Here is an 11,263-nt window from a genome sequence, read left to right as displayed (position 1 = left end):
GAGGGAATGCGGTAGGCTCTGCCAGTCAGGACCTCCATGGGCAGGACATCCAGTGGTGCTTGAAACCACAGGGCTCATAGGCAGGGATCTACCAAATTCACAGCCATGAACAACGCATCATGGGCCATGAAATCTCATCTCCCCCGTGATATCTGATATTTTGTGTGCTTTTACCGTATAGTATACTAGATTTCACGGGGAAGACTAGCATTTCTCAAATTGGGGGTCCTGACCCAAAAGGGAGTTGCAGGGGGGTCGCAGTATTGCCACCCTTACTTCTGTGCTGCCTTCAGAGCGGGGGGAGGGGAGCAGAAAGTGGTGGCTGTTGGCCGGGCGCCCAGCTCTGAAAGCTGAACCCAGCCTGTAGCCACACTGGAGCAAGGGTGGCAATACCATACCAGGCCATCCTTACTTCTGAGCTGCTGCTGGCGGCGGCTCTGCCTTCAGACCTGGGCTCGCAGCCAGGAACCGCTGCTCTCTAGCTGCCCAGCTCCAAAGGCAGTGCTGCCGCCAGCAGCACCACAGAAGTAAGGGTAGTAGTACCACAATCCCCCCTACAATAACCTTGCGACCCCCCAACTCCTTTTTGGGTCAGGACCCCTACAATTACAACACTGTGAAATTTCAGATTTAAATAGCTGAAATCATGACATTTACTATTTTAAAAATCCTATCACCATGATATTGACCAAAATGTACAGTGAATTTGGTAGGGCCCTATTCATAGGTTGCTGTCCCCTGCTTCACCAGAGCTGTTGGGCGGGGGTGTGGACATGGCTGCTGCCAAGTAGCCTGTAAACCGAGGTTCCTGACCTATGCTTCCTTGCACCAACCAACATAAAACAAGTTGACATTTATTGCAAAAAAAAAAAAAAAAAATTAACACGTTGGAACTGATTTCTGTAGGTTTTTCAGCCAATTCAATGACAGATGAGTATTATCCTTTATTCACATTGCAACTGATTGCTAGGCTGGTTTCCTGACACAATTATAAGAGCCTAAGGGTTGCTCTAATTTGTCTAATAGGACAACCAGGTTGTGACAGCTGTTGGGGATTGCAGGGGCAAAGGGCAGCTCTGGCGACTCCCCATTTCTGGCCCTGTCTTACAGCAACCACAAGGAGAGGCATGCTGTAGGAGCTGCTACACAGATTGCCCCCAAAGATTGCCAGAATTGGGGTAATCCTCCTGTGAGCAACTATGCCAAATCAGAGCCAGATCCCTAACTGGAGTTTTGCAACAGATTTTAGGAAGATGAGAATCAGCCCTTCAGTTTGCCAATACATTTTAGCATCTTTGATCAATGAGTGACTTGCATATAGCTACCTCATATTCAAGTCAGATTTGTAGCTTGCATACCCAGGCCAATTCTTCCCATTGCTGTTTTTCTGGATTGGGGGTATTTGCCATCTGTTTCTAAGCACAGCTTATCTAAACCAGCAAGAAAGGAGATGTGTCACAGGAAGAAAGCATGCAAGTAATTAAAACTGGCTGTTTTGGGAAACCTTTCTCTTCCACATTCACTGCAATGCCTGTTATTTTTCCCTTCTCAATCCCTAATTTTTTTGCTTTATCTGTTGATGTCCTGATGAAGGACAGGACAGTAACTCCTCACTTATAGTTGTCCCGGTTAACGTTGTTATGTTGCTGATCAATTAGGGAACATGCTCATTTAAATTTGCTCAATACTCCCTTATAACCTTGTTTGGCAGCCGCCTGCTTTGTCTACTGCTTGGAGAAAAAGCAGCCCATTGCAGCTAGCTGGTGGGGGCTTGGAACCAGGGTGGACTGGCAGCCCCACTATCAGCTCCCCTCTCCCCTAAGTTCCCTGTGCGACAGCTGCCCAGCAGGCTACCAATTGCCGGCAGTTCAGCTGTCCCTCCCCCACACTGCCACATGCTGCTCCTGCCCTCTGCCTTGGAGCTGCTCCCTGAGCCTCCTGCTTGCTGTGCAGGGGAGGGGGGAAGGAGGCACTAATGTCAGGGTGCCCTGTCTCCATAGAGCAGGGAGGAACACGACAGGGCTCAGGACAGAAGGAGCTTGCTGGAAGCAGCTGCTGTCTCAACTTGCTGATCTACTTAAAAAGGCAATGTACTTAGAGTGGGGTCAGAGTACTTAAAGGGGCAATGCACAGCTCGCTCGCTCTCACACACAAGGTGTGTGTCTCTGTCTCTGTCTGCCATGCTGTCTCCTCTCCCTCCATTCGTGCTGCCTTGTGGAGTGTGAGGCTACATTAACAACGTGTTAACCCTTGAGGGCTCAGCCGAGTGCTAGTTCATCATTTAGCACTAAGGCATCCCCTGGGAAATATCCCACCCTCTTCCGCCCTCTGACTTCACCACCTCAACCAAGCTTCACAATCATCATTGCTGTGTAGAGTATTAAATTGTTTGTTTAAAACATATACTATATATATATATAAATATATATTGTGATGGGGCAAGGCCAGATGGTTATAGGAAAGTAGTGAGAAACAGGTATGTTAGCCCCAGGCTAAACAAATCCCTGTTACCATAGTAACCAAATGGCAGTCGTTCCAGGTTAATCAAGACACCTGGGGCCAATTAAGATCCTTCCAGAAAGCAGTGGAGACAGCTTGGTTGATTGGGACACCTGAAGCCAATCAGGGGCTGTCTGAAACTAGTTAAAAGCCTCCCACTTAGTCAGGGGGGAGAGGTATCAGAAGCTGTAGGAAGGAGCCATGCTGCTGGAGAAACTGAGCAGTACAAACCTTATCAGGTACAAGAAAGGAGGCCCTGAGGTAAGGGTGATGTAGATATTGAGGAAGTGGGGGCTGCTGTGGGGAAGTGGCCCAGGGAATTGTACTTGTCCTGTTTCCAAAAAATCAGCTACCAAGAGCTGCTACTATCAGGGTCCCTGGGCTGGATCCCAGAGTAGAGGGTGAGCCTGGGCTTCCCCCTTCCCTCCCTGATTAATCACTGGGACTGGAAGACAACAGAGACTGTGCAAGGGAGGATAGCTTCTCCTCACCTCCCTTGCTGGCTTATGATGAAAATGGCTCAGTAGGCTGTGACCCTGCGGCTAGCATAATCTGCCAGGAAGCATGGGACCCACTGAGACAAGGTTGGAGCTTTGTCACTATATATAAAATATAGTCTTTTGTCTAGTGAAAAAAAATTCCCTGGAACCTAACCCCCCCCCCCATTTACATAAATTCTTATGGGGAAATTGGAGTCATTTAACATTGTTTTGCTTAAAGTTGCATTTTTCAGGAACATAACTACAATGTTAAGTGAGGAGTTACTGTAATACACCAATCTTGAGGCTGTCTTAAAAATCCTATTTTTTAAAAATAATCAATGTAGGATTTGTTTCCATATGCTTTCTGGTGTGGGAGCATTTAGAGTTCATGACTGCAAGCTTTTCTCTGCAAGCACAAGGGATGGAAATGTAATAAAAAAAATCTCCAGTAATCACAGGACTCCTGGAGCTGGGGCTTTAAGAAAAATACTCAGTATTGTAAGATTTTCAGTAAAATTGAGAGAGCTGGTCACACTGGGATATTTTAAGCATCACCACTTCCTTCATCGTCTCACCAATAGTTGCGAGCATGCTGCTGGAAATGAAAGAGGCAGCACACAAGTTACTAAAGCAGGAACAAATCTTTCTGAGGAAGAATTTTGTTTTGTTTTTCTGTCTCCCTTTGTCTCTCCTGCTCTGAAAACAGCTGAAGGAGAACTCTTTGCATTCCTTTTAAATTAATTATAGTTTCTGTATAGGTGTGATAGATCTATGCCTCATATTTTACACAGGCTACTCAGTGTATTAATTATAGTGCTCACTGATCTTGTGAGAATAATTCATGATTTTTCATACACAATACGATGAAGCTTGGCAGGATTCAGTTTAAATAGGTAGTTGTCAATTTCACCTGACACACAGAAATCAGTGCGGAAAAAAGTCTATTGATAGCAGTGGGCGAGCACAGCTTTTTTCATCGTGTGTACCCCAGCCACGCAGGAAACCCTCTGTAGGCCCACTGTCAGAGCCTTGCCCATTCAGTTATGGGCTGGGCGCACAGGGGCTGCCCCTGAGCAGGAACCATTCATCTGCGGTGTAGCTACCTCCATGGCTGGGGGCTCAGTCTCCTCCTCACGGCCCTGGCTGGGTGGTGTCTGCACTGTCCCACCAGGGCTGCTGCCTTCCCTATACCTTATGTCTGCAGGGATCCGGTGTCACCAGCCCTGTGGCTGCGTGCGGGCCCCCTTCTAAAATTTATTACAATTGATAAAAATTGAAAGAAAAAGGTTAAAAGTAAAAGTCAATATTAACCACTGAATTTACAAAAATAAAAATCAAATTCTACCAAGCCTAACTAATTTGTGTGTGTGCATCTAAATTAGATGTGTGCATGGGGGTATGTATACCTACATACCAACACGCATACATGTGTACCTATTCATTCAGACAGACATGGTATGCAAACACACATGTACCTCAGACGGTGGCATTCCGGCTAAAATGCTACTCAGATTTCTCACCTGTTCTGTCATATCCAGGACTAAATTTACTGGTTCCATTAGCCTGAGCAGTTTGCAGTACGTTATTACCAATTGCCATCATGAACGTATTTTGTAAGCAAGGCCATGCTACACTTGTGGACCAAATGGTGTATGCCAAATGATTATACAGTCCTTGAGGCACTCTGAGTGTATAAACATTTACAGTACAACAGATCTTTGGCCAAGTGGCCAAGTAATTGATTGCAAGCCTCTGAATGTCACTGGATTTTATTTATAAAACCTCATATCACTGGCTCTACTTCATGCAGAACTAGCACTGGCAGTTTTTAAAAGTAGGATGCTCTTAGGTGAACTCAGGAGCAGACCATCTTTGGAGCAAATCGAGTAGAACAAATAAGAGCAGGTCTCACCCCAGTTACCATTTCTCCTGAATTCATGGTATCTGACAATTAAGCAAATGTATTACATAGATATCCTGTCTTGCTGTAGCATGAGTGAACACAAATAGAACTTCTCCATAGGGATAATTACAAGAAAAACAGCATTGCAATGAACTCTGTTAAAAATTATTGGTGGGGGGAGAGAAATCTCTTTGAACTATAATAGCCGAATGTTAATTTCTCTTGTTTAAAATGAGGGACTGAGAATGTGATTGAGGAAGCTATGAAAGTGATATTACATTTGTTTTCTCATGATGCACTTTATTTTGGCTTGCTTTTCAAGACTTAAAGGGAGGTTTTCAAAGGAACAGTGACAATGCCAGTGGGAGTTAGGTGTCTTTCGTAGCAATGTAAAGGGACATACTATAACCGGTTAGATTCTTTTTAAAATTTTTTCAAATGAGTAGGATCCCGATCCTACAAAGACATATGCATAGGCTTAACTTTACACACTATATGTAATCCCTATGACTTCACTGGAACTACTCACAGTATGTAGAGTTAAACACGTGTGTAAGACTTCGCAGGATCAGGGACTGGGAGAGTTTCTGTCAACCTACGGCACTTAGAGAAAATGTTGTTTAGCCAGTTTCTTTTTCTGGCCCCGATTCAGCAAAGCATTTAAGCATATGCCAGACATTAAGCAGGCGCTTAAGTATATCGCTTTTCTTCTGTTACCTGAGGAACATCATTCAGGGAGAAATCCACCTCTGAGAGAGACACTCATAAACATTACAAATTTGTGTAGGCCTTTGTGCACCAGTAGGCCAGGGCACAGCATCTGGAACCCTACTCTCTCTCTCTCCCCTCCCCTCAAATCTGGTTTTCTTTTAAATATCATCCCTGTCACATGTGCTTGTGCTGCTTCATGGCTGGTAGAAATGTTAGCTTTTTTCAGGTAAGCAGAGCAGCATTGGGACAGTAAGTGTGCATGCCAGGGTCTAAGTATTTCACGTGACATCATCCTAGCCACTATCTTTATAAACAGAAATATTCTGACAGGGAATTAATGTACCTTTAAAAAGCCTGACACAGAAACAAATCTGAAAAAAACCCACATTTTTAAATGACTGAAGATGAACTACAAGAAGAATTAACTGGATAGTAGACCTAATGTGTCCAAGTTTTGATTAATCTGAGCACCTCCTTGCTAGAGGCAATTGTTCAGAAAGTGTGGGGTGCTGGGTTTAATATCCAGCAGCACTTTAACTTGTCATATGGTCTCCACAGTACAGAGTAAGAAGTTGATACTAAATGAAATCATTTCAAAGGTGAGTTACAGAAGAGTGCAATGTACCCAAACTCTAGTTAGAAATTAAACAAAGACAGGTCTGATGTATAATATTTATATTACAGTAGCACTCAAAGGCCACACTCAGGATTATGCTGGCTGCTGTATAACACTACTTCAAACATACTGAAACCTACCCCCATCTGACACAGTCAGGAAGAAACTCTCCTTCACAGTCCAGTGGCTGTGTTGCTATTCCACAACCACAATGACAGCCCTGCTTCAAATTACACAGGAGGGCATGCCAAACTGGCCCCTGGCAGCTGCAGGGATCTGTGGAATGCAAAGGTGGTTTAAAGCCAGCTTTGCTTCCCCTCTAGCCCTGCACTGAGCACAGGCTGGCCAGATCAAGGACTCAAAACAGCTAATGTGGTTTTCTTTGCTCAAGATTTATAATTATAAAGCTCTTGAAACACTGGGACATCAGCCCCACAGTTCAGAGAGACTGGCTAGTGAACTGCATCTGGCAGACAAACTAAATCCCTTCCAATAGGAAGAGGGCAGCAGCAGCAGCATCTCCAGAATAGATACGGAATAACAGAACTATTATTGTGAGAAATGGCAATGACCTATTGATCCATCTGCCAATGCTGGATGGCTTTTACAACATATTTGCTAGGATTTTTTCTGGTCTAATTTCAGAATTTGTTCCCTGAGATTTATCCTAAATTTTGAGTTTCTTAATTTCATCCCTGTGTGTCACACAGTTCATCTCCCTCCTTGGCGTTTACAAATATTTATGAAGGGTCTAGATTGCTCTGATGTCCTCTCTTAGCCTTCACAATTAACTGCTTAAATCTTGCCTCACATCAGTTCCCCCAGGAACCCATGATCATTTTTGTTGTTCTTATCTGTTCCCCTCCCCTCTCTCTGACTTGTCGAGCTCTTTCTGTCCTTGCTGTGCCCATGGTAGAGTTCTGGCAAACAGCAGCAGTGGAGCAAACACACTGGAGAGAAAAGGAGACCAGCAGCAGCAGAGAAAACTACTGCGCTGAGCACCAGTAGGGTCATGCACATGTTGGGTTTCAGACTTTAGTAGAAGGATGAAGGAAAAAGGATGAAAGTCTTTTTAATGTTGTAAGTACAGGAGTTCTTACAAAACATTGGGCCAATAAGCACTAGAGGTGCCTAAGGCTAACCAGCCTTTAGGGGGCTGATAAAGGACCAGCATGTGTCAGGTCTTATTTAATGGAACCAAATTAATTATTATTCAGAATTAGATGCCATTTAGCATAGCTTACATTACTGATGACTCGCTAATTTGGCTGGCTCTGATGTAATTACAATTCATTTACGTCCTTAATCCTAATGCCCTAACCTGGTTTTGATTTAATCAGGCTATGTAGAGGTATCCCAATCAAAGCTGCATTGAAGAGCTCAGTGCTAAAAAGAGATAATTACACCTTACAGAGCATATACTTTCCTGCCACCTACATATCTTGAATCACTGAATAAGAATAGATAATTCTCACTCAATATGTCAGTATCCTGAAAATCCAAGATGGCAAAGTTGGTTAAAGAGCAGCGGAGAGCTGCAGACTCTGCTCACTATACTAAGGTCTCCTCTTGGGAATGTACCAGGAATCTTCCAAACACCTCATCTGGAAACTAAAATTTGTGCAAAAGCCCAAAGTAAAAAAACAGATCCTCAAGCCTGTGCGGAGGGCACAGCTGAAAGGGACAAAGCAGAACTGCCTCCACCATCTAGAAAAATATTTTCATGCAGGAGAAAATGACTGACAGAGGGTCTGATTCAACCCTGCACTGGCACAGAACACTGTGATGACTGAGAAGAGATGGTTTGTGCTTCCCCACTTGTGGGGGGGGCGGGTCCAGTTCAGTTTTTGGTGCAGCTGAGGGTAGTCCTTAAGGCTGCTCTACCTTGTGCGCTGACTGGTATGGTCCCTAAGGGCCTTCTGGCAGTTGCAATGCCCCCTTCCACTCCTAATATACCCTGATATACCCCCTGTACCAAGTGGTCCTGCAGGGGGGAGGAGTGCGACAGTAGAGTTGGCTCTGCACCTACCAGACAGGTGCCTTCCGTTGAAGGTATTCCCCAGTGGGGGTCTTATAGCTGATGGTGCAGAGGAGCTGAAGAGTGATCATGAATCAAGCTCCAAGTCTCATCTGAGTCTCATCCTGAGAAGTGAGAGTATAAATATCATGTCACCACACTATTTTATTAGCCTGTTGATGTATCCACTTAGCTTCCTGATTTTTCTGACCCTGTGAATAAAGTCTAATCTCTGTCTAATTTTCTTCCATAGTCCTTTTGTTATACTCCAGGGTTGTATGGGTCTCGAACATTTTTCTTGCTACAAGTTTAATGTGCTTTGTCTCTTTTGACTGTTAACTCCTAGGACACCAAGGCAAGGTACACACCTTGAGCAAATGGCAGTGAGATACTGAGGAGGGATATACTTGTCTAGGGCACCTTAGGCCACCACCGTCACCACAGCTAAGAATGCAATTGGCAGTGAGCGTGACCATTTCTTTAGGATGTAGATTTGCTACACTCATCCTTTTTACTTCACAGTGAGACTATAGTAATGAGCTCTACATGCAGCTACGTGTTGGGATCACTCGGGAACATAACAAAACAGAACACCACAACATTTGGCCCATGTCCCAGGCTAGCACAGTTCCCTCCATTTCTCTCTTCTCCTCAAAACGAGTCCCAGTTGCAACCCTCACGATAAAGAGCCCCTCCACTCCAAGTTGGCTGTCAGCCTCTCTCCCTGCTCACCTCTCTTCGGCTTCATTCAGCAAGGCATGCTGCTTACTGAACTGAAGAAAGGAGAAGGATTCGCACCTCTCACTAAGAGAGCTGACTGTGGAAAAGTGAGTGGTTTCCTCTTTGGGGATAGCTAGGGTGGAACTCTTAGGCAGGCATCCCAACCCAGCTCCAGTTCCCACCCATCACAAACTTTTTCCTCCCCATGTATGGCAGCCCCTAGTGAGCTCATCACAAACCAGGAAATTAGCCAATCCCCAGGCTATATGCACCTGGGAACTGGCCAGTTTCTTGACTGGAATCTAATTCTAATCACCTTAATTATCATGCTTTGTAACTATCACAGTGATTGGCTCTCAGCCCTTATAAACACCCTGCGGTGTCCTAGAGTACTGTTTCAAAACAATGACCGTTAGCTGTGGCATTTCTGGCAACTGTAGTAAAATTCCCTCAATCTTGCCTTCTCCCTCTGGTTACTCTCTCATTTGCCCTATCCCAGTCATAGTCAGTGGGAAGGATGGATGGCAGACCTTTCTGTCCCAATCTTGTCACATGCCTATCCTTGTAGAATCATAGAATATAAGGGTTGGAAGGGACCCCAGAAGGTCATCTAGTCCAACCCCCTGCTCAAAGCAGGACCAAATCCCAGTTAAATCATCCCAGCCAGGGCTTTGTCAAGCCTGACCTTAAAAACCTCTAAGGAAGGAGATTCTACCACCTCCCTAGGTAACGCATTCCAGTGTTTCACCACCCTCTTAGTGAAAAAGTTTTTCCTAATATCCAATCTAAACCTCCCCCACTGTAGCTTGAGACCATTACTCCTCGTTCTGTCATCTGCTACCATTGAGAACAGTCTAGAGCCATCCTCTTTGGAATCCCCTTTCAGGTAGTTGAAAGCAGCTATCAAATCCCCCCTCATTCTTCTCTTCTGCAGGCTAAACAATCCCAGCTCCCTCAGCCTCTCCTCATAACTCATGTGTTCCAGACCCCTAATCATTTTTGTTGCCCTTCGCTGGACTCTCTCCAATTTATCCACATCCTTCTTGAAGTGTGGGGCCCAAAACTGGACACAGTACTCCAGATGAGGCCTCACCAATGTCGAATAGAGGGGAACGATCACGTCCCTCGATCTGCTCGCTATGCCCCTACTTATACATCCCAAAATGCCATTGGCCTTCTTGGCAACAAGGGCACACTGCTGTACTCAGGCCCCAGTTTAGGAAAACATTTAAACACTGCTTTATGCCCATCCTTGTTCAGCAAAGCACATAAGCTTGTGCTTAACTTCAAACATATGATTAAGTCAATGAGCTTTAAGCTCAGGCTTAAGTGTTTTGTTGAACAGGGATGGACTACTGAACCAGAACCTCAGAAACCAGCCACAGGCTTCTGACCAAAAGGTGGGAAGCACTTCACTTTAGCTGTTTCATGGGTCTCTAAAGTCAATTTTTATATTTGAGTTTTGCTGGAAGAGAGAAGAGCAAGACCTATTTTTGGGGGGAAGGGGAGGATGGTATTAACATAGTCAGGAAAATGCCACCTCTACAGCAGATGGAGCATTCCCTGGCACTCCAGAGCTGATGTTCTGAGCTGACTACTCCATCTACAGTAGGCTTGCTCCAGAGACAATAATTCTTGCCATCCCACTGAGAAGGCTGTTATGAGTCACTTTCAATTATTTGAAATATGGACTTCACTCAGAGAATTCTAGGAATAGCTGCTCCAGCTGTTCTGGAGAGAGAGAGAGCAGCCACAGGAGACATCTTTAGACCTCTGGTAAAATCGGAGGAAGCGGAGCGTGCATTAAAGATCTCACATAAACATTTAAGAGTTTTTCCTATTCAGCTGGGAGTCAAGGAGAAGCAAAATGTGGTCTATGACTAGAAGGTGGTTTGTATTCCATGCATCAAGGCTGCTCTTGAATTTGGCAGACAGAATAGCAAAGACCCTGAATGGATCCTTTTATCAAGTGTCTGAACAGTTACTTGATGTAAGAGGTTTGTATACCTGTAGCCAGCAATGTAAACGTCTGAGACAAATTACAAGGCAGTTGTAGTGTTACAGTGAAGGATGAAAGTGCACACAGGAAGGCGAACAAGCAGAGCATTACAACAGCCACTTAATGGCAAACACATTTATTAACATCAAGTGCCATGTTTATAGGTTTTCCCCACTGCAACCAGCTGCAGATACTAGCTATTTAAAAAGGGTGAAACAGTACAGTGAATAAAATGGAGGGTTTGGGGTTTTTTCAGTGTACTCTGCCTGTGTTCTTGGCAGTGGAACCAGCTCTTAGCTCTGCCTTCTATGGCACA

This window comes from Caretta caretta, chromosome 7 (assembly GCF_965140235.1).
Source record: "Caretta caretta isolate rCarCar2 chromosome 7, rCarCar1.hap1, whole genome shotgun sequence".
NCBI lineage: Eukaryota > Metazoa > Chordata > Testudines > Cheloniidae > Caretta > Caretta caretta.
This window is presented reverse-complemented; position numbering follows the sequence as displayed.